The sequence below is a fragment of the Humulus lupulus genome, chromosome 4, assembly GCF_963169125.1.
Source record: "Humulus lupulus chromosome 4, drHumLupu1.1, whole genome shotgun sequence".
Taxonomy (NCBI): domain Eukaryota; kingdom Viridiplantae; phylum Streptophyta; class Magnoliopsida; order Rosales; family Cannabaceae; genus Humulus; species Humulus lupulus.
The window spans coordinates 193,848,411-193,863,958 of NC_084796.1; the positions used below are offsets into that span (position 1 = coordinate 193,848,411).

The following is a 15,548-nucleotide window of genomic DNA, read 5'->3' on the forward strand; positions in this document are numbered from 1 at the left end:
ATTCCCTCCTTTCTTTTCTTCCACATTGTATAGCACCATTTAACCTCCACATAAGGTTATATATTGTCATAAAGGATTCTTGATTTTGACCAATTCACTCATCTATAGGTTGAACTAGTTGGTGAGATAGTTAACAAGCATGGGTTCCGTTCTAGCCCCCTATATAGCCCAGACGGTGAAGGATTATTGCTAAGATAAGCATGACTACAGCCAAAATCATACCGGGTCTACCTAAAAGCCAATTCTTTGTCGTCTTCACACCTTCCACTCCCCTTTGCATCCTATCTGCCCATCGCATCTGTATCAAGAAGTAGCACCAAGATTTAACTTTCAAATTTGTACAAAGATAATATACACTATTGGCACCATTAAAACAACAAGTAAAGCTTTTTAGTTTCTCTTATTTTTGACAAGCTCAGGGGTGATACTCTTCCATGTAGCAAAATTTTAGTGAAGTCACAAAAACTAGTGTGGTATAGGGAGTGCGTGATTGCTCACCTATCATTAGTTTGACTTGCACTCAAGAGGACAAGGAAGCAAAAAAAAAAATCCAAGCCGTTAATTATACAACATTACCTTACTGGCCAACTTCTACAAAAAGAGAGGTCCTTAGATCAAGTTCCTCAAGGCAAGGAAAGGAGGAGGTTGTTTTAAGCATTCAAAAGGCCTCATTCATATTTACGAGTTCTACGCAGCGAACCAGGTTGTTATAACTCAAGTCAGTTGTGAACTCCCTAAATTCATCCAAGTCTAAGTAAATTAACTCACAGTCTCTATATTACATTAACTACTTTGGTATCATGCCCTAGTAGTACTAGGTTACTAGTACTAACACAACACCAAACTGAAAAAATTATAGCGATTAACCTAATAAAAAGAAATTTAGGGTATACATTGATAATTGAATAACATAAAGCCAAAACTTGGGATCTAAGAAAGTACCATTTTATCCAAGCTCTTTGGTGTTAAAGATGACATCACTTGTTGGGCTTTCTCTGCATCTTCTAGGGAAAGCTTGAAACCGAATTGTTCACCCATGTTTGCCATCATTTCTGGGCTCATATTTTTTTATCATTGATGTGAACATTTGCATATCATTTTAATGAAAGTTTAATGGATGTGTAAGAAAATTGTATAAGTTGAATGCTTTCCATCATCAAATGGTCAAGTACCTAGTCAAAATATTGTCAACCCATCTTCACTCAATAATTTTAAAGCATGGATCTTACTCTATTAAAAAAACCCATATAAATTGGCCCAAGAAATAACAAAAAAACAAAAAAAATCAATAATTTATTGGAATCCAATGTTACTATTAGTGAGTAGAAAACTGATCCCAGTTTTGTAAATTTAGTCTTGAAAAAAAAATTCTATAATGCAGCAATTTCTTGGTCATAAGATGCTATCCTCTCGAGTCTGAAATGAAAATAATTCAATGTACATAGCAATTTTGTTGGTAAAATATTTAAAAATAATATAGACATAACAAAAGGCTTCAGAAGATTATGAAAATGTCTCATAAAGTAAAAAAGGCAAACCTGCCGCATTGTTGGATCTTTCATTTGGTTTCTCATCTGTTCTTGCAGATCACCAGTGGGGGCGGGGAAGCTCAATTGAGCTGGAAAACTTCTTGAATTTAAAGATGTACCGTATGAACTACTTTTGCCTTAAACATTAGTTTCATCTATAACAGAACTAGGTCCTGCTATAAAACCACCATCTGAACTGGGTCCAACTGAATTTAGAGTTGTTGGCATTGGAAATGAGTTATTTCCCCTCAATTGTGATGCCATTTTGAACATCTTCTGAAGTTCCTCTGGGGACATTTTATTCATCATATCAGATGTTGTTTTAACATGTCAAATGTCAGATTTGGAGGAACTGGCCTAGGTTTGAAACTGTCATTAGTACCAAGGCCTCCCATAATACTTGGGTTATCCCCCTGAAATGAGGAAGCCAATTCAAACATTCTCTGAAGTTACTGAGCTGACATTTTGCCAATCATGTTTGATACAGACTTTACCATGTCAGCATTTACCACTCCAAAATTACCAGCATTCAAAGTTGCAAGAGTTTCAGGATCATCATTTGCGATGAATTTCTGGAATGATCTATTAATGAAGACACACATGCACAAAAATAAATTGCTTGGGTTGCAATGCTATGAATGAAAAAAAATAGACTAGAAAAAATTGCAACAAATAAACGATGAGAATAGTAGATTTTTTAAAAAGAAAAAAAGTAACCAGTTTTCCAACGTGAAAACTACAAATCTTGTATGAAATTTTAGTTCAGCTCTGAGAAACCTTACAACAAAAGAGACCCTAAAGGAGTAAAATAGCACTTCGATAGCATATTAGAATAAAAACACAATGTTGGCTTAGCTTCAGCACTAAAAATATCAAGCAAGAGGTTGTTTATATATAAGTTTATGAGAGAGGGAGGGAGGGAGGGAGGGAGAGATGTACAAAAGTATGTAGCATGAGCAAACAAAACTAGATGTCCTCTTACACAAAGAAAAACAAAAACAAAATTAGAGTGCCTAAAAAAAAGAAGACAACTCCTTTAGAGCAGAAACCTACAAGCCGCAAGATCAACATGGATGTTAAAAATAAAGGTTATATTTCTGTATTAATAATGCTCCCGCTAAAAATTCCTACACAATCTAATGCATCAAATTTTAATAGTAAGACCTACTTCTAACATTTGATATGAAGATACCAAGTTACCAACCTAATAGATCCAGGATCATTTTTTAAAGCCTGCAGATGCTCTTAATTGGTTGACAGACCACCATTGGAAGACACTCTCTGTTTTATCTGAGTCACTGATTTCTCCTGATTGTGTGACTAAACATTGTGTTGATGATCGTTTAATGTCATAGGAAGTTGCAGTCTCATCTTCATTTATCTCTTCAATTACTAAGCCTAAAAATTAATAAAAAATAAAATAAAACTTAAAAAGTTTAACATAAAGCTTCATACGAACTGCATGAAAAGTAATGAACTAACATCATCTGAAAATAAAATAAGTACAAAATTAACAAACGTCTTGGTGTACGTACACCTCCCTCCTTCATTAATCTTTCCTCAACAGCCATGTTAAAACAATATATGCAAGTTAAAAAAAGAAAAAGAAGGAACAATTGATGTTAATCTGCTATAACAAATTCCAAGAAGATCATTCACAAGAAATCACACCTCAAGACCTCTGCAATTGTTTCATCATCAGGAGAAACTTCATGAGCCTTGATAAGATCAAAGACAACATCCTAACAACAAGAGTGTCCCCCAATGGTTAGCAGGGCAATTGCACAAACATCGTTCAGAAGACATTTAAAAGAAACTCACTTGTAGTTGACCTAGTTCTTTATACGCTTGACCTCTTCGGTAAAGTGCTTTCACATTCTTCACACATATCCAATACCTGTAACAATGTAAAACATTTTTAAACTGATGAGCAAGTTAAAAAAGAAAAAGAGCATTATTGAATTGTTAATATCTTCATATACCTTCTGAACATAAAAGCATTATTTTCTAAAACAATTTTTTTATTATAAGATCAAAACTGATCGATTGAAAATGAGAAAATAAAAAAGCAATATTAGAGACAAATAGTCCTCTGGCTTTGGTGCTATTATTATAAATGTCTTGATTATTAATCACAGTTGACTTATATATAGTATAATAGAAAACAAAAGGAAAACAACTCAATACCTCAGAATCTTCTTTTGTGCATTTATCAAACTACTTTGTTTTCAAGTAACATGACATCAAGTTTAGTGAGCATGCCAACTATAGTGATTGACCTTTCGATGATGGAATGCCATTTAGGTTCTTTTTTGCCTAATATTTCAAAGATGAAAAGTACTAATCATACTCAAAAACCAAAAGTTCACATTGAAAGTAGAGAAAGTTTTCTTCAAGTAGGCCAAAGTAACAGTAAATATACTCACAAGATAGTACTTCTTCAAGGCATCATTGTACTTTCCTTGGCTGTGAAGCTCATTTCCCTGCCAAATTATATGCAAAACAAGTGTGAATGAAGAGAATGAAGAAAGACTAGGGGAATCTACGAACACTTTATGAAATATATGTTCCACTATATAATCGAATGGTTGACCATTGATGTTCTAATCAGTCCTTAATCAACAAAAACTGATAAAATAATTTGAATTGCAGGTAAGAGTTTTCTAAAGACAATATTTGATTTTTTCCCCTGTAGAAGCAGAAACATTGTAGATTAAGTGATATAGTTAAGATTTTCTATGATTAAAAGCAGTTATTTCTCTATTAGCAAGAACATTGCAGATCAAGTGATATAATTAAGATTTCTAAAATTACAGCAGTTGTTTAAAAACATTGCAGACCAAATGATCTAGTTAAGAAAGAAAGGGGGGAATGGTTTTATTTTTTAGTGGATCAATGAATCTTGCAAAGTAACTAAAGAAGAGGCCTTTAACTTCCAAAGATAGCAAGACTTGAGAGCCAAATCAATCAACTTAAACTTGGACTGCAACATGAACAAGAAGCAAAAAAAGAATCAAACCAATAGTAGCTCTTCTACAATATAAGACAATTTCTATAGTTTTATAAACCAATCAAGGTAAGATTTAACAAAACAAAACTCTACAAAAGACCCAATTCGGCATTCTGAATCTTCAATCCCAGAAATCAGAAGAAAGAAAGTTGAGAAGAATTTTTGGGAGTTTGAACTTTGAGAGAAAAAAAAAATAAAGAAAAGGGAAATATGAGACATGGCGAAGGTCCATACCTGGGGAATCCGTAGTGCACCTGAGGTGTTGTCGCATAAGGAGGAAACCAGTCGCCGGAGAAGAGAGGTTTCCTCCAGTCACACGAGCTATTGTGGATGTCGAACAATAGTGGGGTTGGTGTCCTGGGGTCGAACGGCGGCTGGGCTACTGTCTTGGGGTGCTGTCCGAGTTGTCGAACGGAGGTGGGGGGCGTCGTCACAGAAAAGGTGTTGTGCGCAGGGTTGTCGAACAGAGGTGGAGGGGGTCACGATTAACCTAGAAATAAGTCATTCTTTAAAAAAAAACAATGAAGAGAAATTTTTTTATCTATTTTAAAAAAAATAGTTTTTATTAGTTTTAAAAGAAAAAAATAAAATTAATACTATAAATTTTTAATAAGTATGGTTGTGTTTAATTGGTAAAAAAATTTATATTGTTTGGTAACACTTAAAAAAATTATTTTTTATTTAATTAATTAAAAATTTTAACAATTAAACATAAAATGTGTTTGGTAACTTTATTTTTATTTGTCATTTTTTAAAATTTTAATTAAAATTTATTAAATTTTGAAAATAGAATTTTTTCACTTTCAAATTTTTTTTTAACTGTTTTCGACTTTTCCTTTCTTTTTTTTTCTTCTATTCTTCAAATCAAAACCCTATATTGTTAAACAAAAAATAAAAATAAAAGTGATTTAACGTGTTTATTATTTTTTGTTTTTAAAAACAAAAAACAATAAACGTGTTTGATAACTTTTATTTTTATTTTTTGTTTAACAATATGAAATGAGGTGTTGATTTGAAGAAGAGAAGAAAAAAAAAAGAAACAAAAGGTTGAAACGGTTTAAAAAAAAAGTGAAAAAAAAATTCTATTTTCAAAATTTAATGAATTTTAATTGAAAATTTTAAAAATAATAAATAAAAATAAAGTTACCAAGCACCGTTTTATGTTTAATTGTCAAATTTTTAATTAACTAAATAAAAAAATTATTTTTTTAGGTGTTACCAAACAACACCATCATTAATGAATTTTTAATAAAAGAAATCTTTGTTTATTAAATATATAATAAGTAATTAAATTAGCAATTAATATTATAAAAAAGTATTAAAAATTTAAACAATTATTTGAATAACTAATTTAAAAACAAAACTCATTCTTTTGCATTAGACAACAGTTTAAGTAGAAATGTTGTCTCATGTTAAAAATAGACATGTTACAACAGTCTCATTAGAATTGTCTTTTCATGTGAGTTTTAATTTGCATGGCACAACAATTTGCGAGCGACTGTTGTGTCATGTATATTTTTAACATGACACGACAGTTCTACTACAAACGTCATCTCATGCATGTCGTCTAAGTACAATTTTGTAGTAGTGAATCAATAAAATAATAGTCAATAATCAACCCTAGATCGAAATTATCTTGGGCTTTAGGCTCGTGAAATTTCTCATTTGATTATAAGCCCATTGGACTTAAAATCAAGCCCGGTGTATTTTCTATTTATTTAATTAATTAAATAATTATTTCAATCATTTATCAAATTAATTATTTACAGTTTGAACCTTGATTTAAACTTATTTATTAATTTAGATACCAATTTATCTTAATTAATATATCTGCCTTAAGTTTTCTTTTCTTCTCAAAATTACATAACTCTTTGAAACTATCCAAAATTGACCTGATCAACTTTGATAATTCTAATTGATAATTAAATCAATTAATTGAGACTATCTAGATGATTTTATTCAAGGTACTATGGGCCTATGAAATCAAGCTCCAATAAGTTATCATAACTCTAACAAATAAATTTACTAACTTATTAATTCCTCGTGACTCCACTAAAGACTCTGAATTGAAGTCTTGAATTCATAGAACGTTCTATAAGCAATATAGATACATTATTAATTATCCATTGTTACAACCATAATTTTCACTCAATCCTCTATAGACGATCTACAATGAGATGGGACTAAAATACCGTTTTACCCCTCATTGTATTTTATCCTTAAAACATTTAGTTCCTTGTAAATGATATTCCAGTAAACTAATATTAATTACTGAAATGAGATCTCTATCATTTAACACCTTGAGCCAAACTAAAAGGGAACCATCATTTCACTTCTTCATTAGAAGATATAGATGTTCATATCTATGATTAACACTCCCACTCAATTATACTACTGAGTTCCCAAGATGTAAGTATGGGCTAGTCCGTAGGGTAAGATGGTAATGAACAAGTCAAAGAACTCAAATAATACAATCAGTTAAAGTACTAACCACTCAGAATGAAGATTTAATTGACCTATGGTCAACTATATGATATGACTAGAATAGATAATAACAGTATGTTTACTTATCATATCTACTGTCAATATCGGTCCAGTCAGATGTAACAAATACATCCGATCTTATCTACTTTGCTAATGTTCTGGAAAGAACATAACACTGTAATGTGTAAGTAGATCATATCATAGATGGGAAAGTCAGTGTAAATCCTATGCAATGACTAATCTTAGGACTAACTTATTTTGAACATATAATCATATTTATATCCCACTGTGATTACGTCACTATATATACGATTAACTATATGCTCAAGATTTAATAGAAGTTTATATTAAACAAATAATCATGAAAATAAAACATGTGAGCAAAGTGATTGACCAAGTCAAAAAATGATTTCTATTCTTTTATTGATAATAAATGAGATTACAAAGAAATTGGGTTTTAATTAGGGCATAAAACCCCAACAATGAAATGGTAAGATTTGTATGTTATGGGGATAATGATGTGCTATGTATGATGGTAGACCATGTAACATGAAAAAATGGAGTTCGATCTTGAAATTTTATGATGAGTATGATGCAACATGTGTTTCCTTGTTTTGATGTGAAATGGATTACACGTGTTTGTATGATGTATGAAAAGTAAAGGGTTGCTAGCGTGCTGAACGCGAAACAACAAAGGAGTTACTAAGGATATGACGTAACAAAGGAGTTACTAAGGATATGACGTAACTCATAGGGTAGACACACCGAGATTATTCGAGGACCTGAGATCATGTTTACCTCATAGAGGAGGTCTTTCCAGTTTTATGATTTTGTTGGTTACCTCAAGATGTGGCATGGACAATAGCGGTGCCATGATCACAAAGAGTATGATTATGATTATGATGTGTGATTGTGATGTGTGATTATGATTTTGATTATGAAGGTGATACGATGTAATTATGAAAAGAATATGTTTTGGCTATGGTATGATATGCTATGAGTTTTACGATATGAATATGTTCGTCTTGTGTTTCCTTGAATATTATTGTATTGGTTTGTACTTCCTTACTGAGCTTTTAACTCATCCTTTACTTTTCCCCTTTTAGGTAATAAATAGGGTTTCTCTCTGGCACGCGCTGTGATGTGGGAAGTTCCAACATCTGGGTGTATATGGCGTAGGGGTATCCTATGAATGAATAGACGATCAACATAAGCGTTGAGTTTTAAAAAATCATGTTATGGACTTTAATTTTAAACTTATTAGTGGGAATTAAAATTTTTTTTTCTTTAAACATTGAATAAGAGCACTTTTATTTTTATTTTAAACTATTGGGCCCAACTTGCATGTTTTATCAAGGCTCCACTAAATTTCATATGTTAAATGGTATTTTCTAATTATTTATGAGATGAGAGACGTTTTACGAAGTAATAGAATATGGCGCTTTACACATCTCTTCCTTTGGATTTTAAGAGAATGTCATGGATCAATGTATATATCAGAAGGTCAGTGGGAGTAAGAATTATTTTCTTGTTTTATACATGGAAAATATTCTTCTTGCAACCAATGATAGGGGTTTTCTCCATGAGGTGAAACAGTTACTGTCAAAGAACTTTGAGATTAAGGATATGGGTGATACATCTTATTCCATTGTCATTAAGAACTATCGAGATAGATATTAAGGTATTTTAGGTCTATCTCAAGAAGCCTACATCAACTAAATTTTAGAGAGATTTTTGATAAGAGAATGTTCATCAAGTGTTGCTCTTATTGTTAAGGGTGATAAATTAAATTTGAGCCAGTATTCAGATAATGATCTGGAAATGGAAGAAATGAAGAACATTCCTTATGCTTCTATTGTCTGAAGCCTGATGTATACTCAAAACCAACATTGCATTTACTGTTAGTATGATGGTATGATATTGGAATAACTTAAGTTTAGACCACCTAAGAGCTACATGGAAAGTGATGAGGTATCTTTATGATACTAAGGATTACATAAATATATTGAGACGAACTGACAATCTGGAAATAGTTAATGTAGGAAATATTCTTATTGCAGGATCTTTATTTATTTTCATGCAATTTACATATTATCAAACAAACATGCAAATCCCTAGAACATACTTCTATGAAATTGATACAAATCAGAGTAAAGTAAAAACTTACATTATGCAACAGAACTAGAACAACTCCTTCATTCAATGTCGCTAACCCTTGATTCCTTTCTGTGGCAAAGTATTAACCAGAGATTGAACTAGATCAGCAACACAGTCTTCCTCGCCAAGCCTTTGGTCAACCTAGAACTAGTGTGGATTAGTTCTCAACACATGAGATAGAGATATAGAAGAGAAGAGGAAGAGAGAGTGGCCAAGAAAAGTTAGACTATCTAGGTTTTCACTTACCCAATGAATCAACTGAAACTGACTTCCTTATGAAAACCCTAGATATCATATTCCTTATATAGGCAACTTAATGGGCTTTATTTAAATTTAACTTTAAATTTTAATTAATTAAAAATAATAAACAAAAATAAAATAACAGCCTTGGGTTGCCATAAATGGACTTGGGCCCAATCTCTTTGTTTTGAATTTAAATTCCAATTGGGCCTAAATTCAAAACCTTTTATTTATTTATTTTTAATTAATTAATTAAATCATTATTCAAATTAACTAATTATAATTTGAAACTTGATTTACTATTATTTGTTTATATTGATAGCAATTTATCAATATTAATAAATTTACCCAAAGCATCTCTTTTATTCTCCAAATCTCACATCTTTGTAAATTTTCTGAAATTTCCCTAGTCAACTTTTAAAATCCTAATTGATAATTAAATCAATTAATTGAGACATTCTAGATGATTTAATGAAAGGTGATGCGGGGACCATGGATCCATAAAATCAAGCTCCAATAAGTTACCATGAATTTATTTATGAATAATTTCACTACCTTATTAATTCCTTGTGACTCCACTATGGACTCGGAACTGAACTCTTGAATTCATAGAATGTATTTTCAAAACCCTAAATACGTTATCCATTGTTATAACCATTACAGTTAGTCAATCCTCTATCGATGACTTACTAACGAGCTGGGTGTAAATTACCATTTTACCCCTCATCAGTATTTTATCCTTAACTTCCACTAAGTTCCTTATAAATGATATTTCCGTGAACTTAATCACAGAAATGAGATCTCAATCATGTAACCTTTTGAACAAAGAAATTAAGGAAATCATCTTTTCAATTCTTATATAGTATTTATAGATTTCATATCTATGAATAATACTCCCACTCAATTACACTACTAAATCTCCAAGATGTAAGGATGGGCTAGACTGTAGGGTAAGCTAGTAACGAACGAGTCAAAAGATTTAAATAATATAATTAGCATAATATTATCACTCATAATTAAGATCGACTTAGCCTATGGTCAACGTTGTGACATTGATTAAATTTGATAACAATGACACTTATTTATCAATCAATAATGAATATCGGTCCTACTCCGATGTAACCAAATACATCTGATCTTATCTACTTGGTCAATGCCTTGGACAAGATATCACACCCCGAGTGTGTAGTATATCATATAGTAGATTGCATAATCAGTGAAAATCTAATGCACTGATCTAATCTTAGGACTTGTTCTTTTGAACATATAATTACAATTAAAATCCACTGTGACCTAGTCACTATAATTGTAACTATCCATATGTTCATAGTTTTATAAATGTTTGTATTATTTCAATAATCATGTCATAAAACAAGCAAGCAACATGGTTGTCAAACTAAATTATTTCTAATACTTTTATTGACAATATGAAATCGTGTTACATGCCCGACATGGTTTTATAAGGGCATAAAACCCAACAGTTAACTACTTAGATTCAGACCTCTCAGGTTATATTGATTCGTATAATTCAACATTTGATTATGTTTTATAAATATTGTTAGAGTTGTGAGGATTACGAAAAACCCTGATTGCAATTTCCACTTTAGAAGTCAGATTCATTTATTGTTTTGAGGATACATCATATGGTGTATAATTATAGAATTTTAGGTCTTAGAGTTGTAGATTGTATTTCTAAACCATAAAGAAAACTTTGCGACAAATTCAATTGTAGTATTTATGGCTTGAAACAACAATAATTGTAGTTGAAGCTAGTGTATTGACATTAAGTATCTAGCCATGAAGGAGCGTGCTAAAGAAAATGAAAGTGGTCATTAAGCACACAAGTACTAAATTGAATGATCGCAGATCCTTTGACTAAAGGCATGCCACTACATAAATTCAATGATCATAAAGTGAATATATGAGATTCTTCTTCCCTTGTGTAATTTTTCATTAAAAGTTATCAATGATTCTTATTTAGATATTTTCTCATATTCATGTGCGCCTTAATTTCATTTGAGAAAATTTATCTTCATTGGACCTGAATAAACATAAGGTTTATTCATTAAGTTGCATCGCCACATAAAGTTTATTGTTAAGTAATAAATATATTGTAGTACATGGAAGATAATACTCATAATACAAGAGGACCTATCGCTATGATTCATGTGTTTGTTGCCTAACAAGGATAATCATTGAGCTTATGTGGTACTTTAGTTTAAAGGCAGACCAAGTGGGAGAATGTTAGAATATTTTATTAAATTAATTTGAGTTACCAAAAGCTATAATTATAATTAATCATGATTAAAGTCAATATTGGGATTAATTGATAGATATTCTCAATATGGGCAACATTTAAGGTAGTTACTCAATATTAAGTTACCCAATATTTCATATTTTATTGATTGTCATATATTTTGACATCAATTGTGGCAGAGACCTGGATGGAAGGTCTCACCTATATAAATATAGAGTTTTGGTCCCCAAGCTCAACGCTCATTCTCATATTCCATCTAAAGAGCTAGTGAAAGCTTGGAAGTCCTTTACCCTCACTAATACTCTTTGCTTTTATTTTTGTAGATCTAAATTTTTTAGATCGAAATGAACAAAATCAATGACTGGTGGTATACTCTAACGATCTCCTTAATTTTGTGACAATCCTATTCAGTCTATTCTGCATATTAGGATTGTTATGCATCTAGATAAATCATATTACACATGCCACTCTCTCTCTCTCTTTCTCTTACAATTTTTGTTTCCTTTTCTCTCTTGTATGAAGCACAAACCTTCTAGAATTCTTAAGTTGATAGTCTTTCTAAAAATAGGGAAATCACTAACATTCTCACTATTTAGTCTAGGTTCTCTTGCATGCTCACCAAGCATGTCGTGCACTTGTACATACATGACCATGCATGTCTATCACTACTTACTATGCTCCCACATGCACACAATCAAAACTCATGCACAACCAATCGCCACTATTCAAATAAATAAAACAATTGAAATTATTTCAAACATTTAAAAAATTAGCAATTAAATAGTTAAATTCAAAATAACCAAACACATAAAATAATAATAATAAAAATAAAAATTTGGTGCGCTACAACCACTTCCTAAAGCCCTCAAATGAGAGTTTTACGTGACACGTTGCCTGACCATTTTATAGTTGTGACATGTTTCCACTTTTGCAGCCTGATGACGTGTTTTAACTCCAAAATATATGTTTTTTCATCAATTTAAACACATTGGAAAGATGCCTATTACAGTTTAACACTATATAAATTTACAAATATATATATATATTGTGGGTTTTTAGAATCCAAAGGCCTTAATCACACTTTTGAAATTTCTCTCTATAGCTTTTTCAGATCAACCCTTTTCTCTAAGAAACTCATCAAAAAAATTGCTTGATTGTTGAGTTTCAAGGCTTGTTATACCCCAATTCTCATTCTATCTTTGAAGAAACCTCAAACAATTCTCTTTAGTGGTTTGAAATAAAGAATTTGGACAAAGATTCTCATCTTGTTCAAATCTTTGTTTGATTTCTCTCTTTTGTTATTATTATTTTGTGATTATAGATTTTTCTACACTGTTGATTTGTTGTCTCATCCCCAACAATCAAACTCCCTAATCCATCTCTTGTATTCTTCATCAATTCAACCATTGAGGAAAGTTCTTCATCAATCTATACTCTCAAATTCATGTCGCATGACTTTGCACGACTTGATCGCTTTGATGGCTCACATTATGTAAGGTGGGAAGATAAGAGTTCCTTCTCACAACTCTCAAAGTCTCCTACATTCTTGATCTGAATTTAAAGCCACTTCCAACTCCTACTGTGGAAGAATCCATTGAAGGGATTCCTACAAGGAAGAAAATGGAGAGAGATGAGTTAATATGTAGGGGTCACATACTCAACGCGTTGTCAAATCGCATGTATGATCTCTACACTAATACAAGTTCTGCTAAAGAAATTTTAGAGCATTGGAAAACAAATACAAAACGAAAGAAGGTACTAAGAAATTCCTTATTTATCAATATATAGACTTAATTTTGTTTTTGATGAAAAGTGTAGTGCACCAATTTTTTTTATTTTATTAATTTGTGGGCGTTATTTTTTTAAAATTAACTGTTAAGTGTTAGGAAATTATTTCTAATTGTTTGCTAGAAATTATGAGAGTATAATTTTGTTAATTGTTTTATTTAATTATTCTATTTTAAGAGCTTTCTTGAGTTTTGGTTGGGTGCACTAAGGTGCATAGTTAGTAGAAATGCACCCTAGCGCTTGTGTGTGTGTGTGTGCATGTGCATAGTATGCATGGTGAGCATACATTAGTTTTCTATGCTTAATATGTTTTTCCTTTTTATTTATTTTTGTTAGTATAAAAAGAGAATATTTCTAGAACACTTGTGAGTAAATGGGAAATCTTTTTTTTTTCATTTTATTTAATATAATTTTGATAGAAAATTTAATAGAAAATAAAGTTAAGAAAGAGGCAAGGGATTGATTGGTTGACTTGAGCTAATTTTGGAAGGTGGAGAAATGAACATGGTGGTGTGAAAAGGCCATGCTTGGCGAGTATATATAGAGAGAGAAAGGATAAGGGGGTTGGTCAAGGGGAGAGGAAATCAAAACTTGAGATTAGTTTCCTTTTTGCTAGGTTGACACAATTTCCTTTAATTGTCTCCATTATTCTAATTGATTCCAAGACAAAAATCAAGGAAATTAGAATTTATGACATACCTTTTCCCATTAGTTAGGGTTTGGCTACTAAGACCTTTATAATAACAAAGAGAACTTGAGGGTTCTCATTTTTCTTGGCTGCTGTTTGCATAGAGGAGGAAGAGAGAGAGGGAGGCTCGGCTAGAGAGAGAAAGGGAGGAAGAAAGAAGGAGAAGGAGAAGGAGGAAAGGAATAGGATTTCAAAAATCCCTAGGTAAAGATTTTACTTTGTGCATTGAATACTCTAAGTTCACCATCCCATCTTCTTGGTTCTAAGTTTTTCTTTGCTTTTTGTGTGTGTTTCGAAATCTCTAGGGTGCCAAGATTGTGTGCTCTTGTGTTCTTGAACACCATCAAGGATGTAGTAAATCTCTAGCCTTTCTCTTGTCATGTTGATTATTTTGTTGTTGATTGTTGTTTTGATTTTCGAATCCCTATGTGTGTTGATGGTTGTTTTCCATGTATTTATATTTTGTTCAAGTTCATAGCAACATGCTAGGGTTGTGTGTGTGTGGTTTATTTTTATGAATGAATGTATTTATGGATATATGTATGTGTACATGTGGTGTGGGCATGTGTTTCCTTTTGGGTAGATGTGTGTGTGTTTTGTACAAGCATGGGAATTAAAATAAAATAGAGATCTATGGATGTGGTGTAGTGTATATAATATTGTTTGTGTTATATAAAGATATGCGAGGTTGTTTTATTTTTTAAATTGATTTTCTATCAACTTATTCATGTAATTGGAAAATAGGAACATGCTAGGGTTCATGTGGATTATTGAGTTTTTGATTGAATAATTTTTAGAATATTGATATTATTTTATGATCAAGGATTAATATTTTAATTATTATTGCTCCAACAAATCTTAAAGTTTGGATAATAAAAGAATGCAAGTTGGATATTAGAAACATGCTATATAATTTTCGGCATAGGCATCTTTTTAAAAATGGATGATGAGTTTGTGTTGTCCCTTGTTGTTATTTTTGAAACCATTAATGTTGAATAAGATTATTGGTATTATGTTCATGACTTCTTTGTCATGTAGGTTTCGGCCTAGGGATTATTTTCGCATGTTGGTTTATATTTTTGTTTGTATATCATGTTGTCATTTGTGATCTTAGGAGTATGCTAGGTTTTGCTTTGGGTTTTTGAAACAATAAGAGATAGGAACATGCTATAGGTTTCGACCTTGTGAGTATGGTAGGGCGTTAAAGTGGTTTGATTTTTTGTTGATTAAATTGCATGCTAAATTGTCATATTAAAATGCATAAAGTATAGAACCATGTTAAATTATTGTGAGAGTAGTATTCTAGGTGGATTTATGCTTCTTGAATTTTGTTAACTCCCAATTGGTAATTTGTGAATTAATTGGTAAGAAAGCAAGCTATGACTTAAAATGCAT

The 15,548-nt window shown here is 31.4% G+C and overlaps 1 pseudogene; it reads right to left on the bottom strand.

Annotated features, from left to right (window-relative positions):
• LOC133832767 (outer envelope protein 61-like) overlaps nt 1-15,548 on the bottom strand; it is a 68,470-nt pseudogene continuing 52,922 nt past the window's right edge.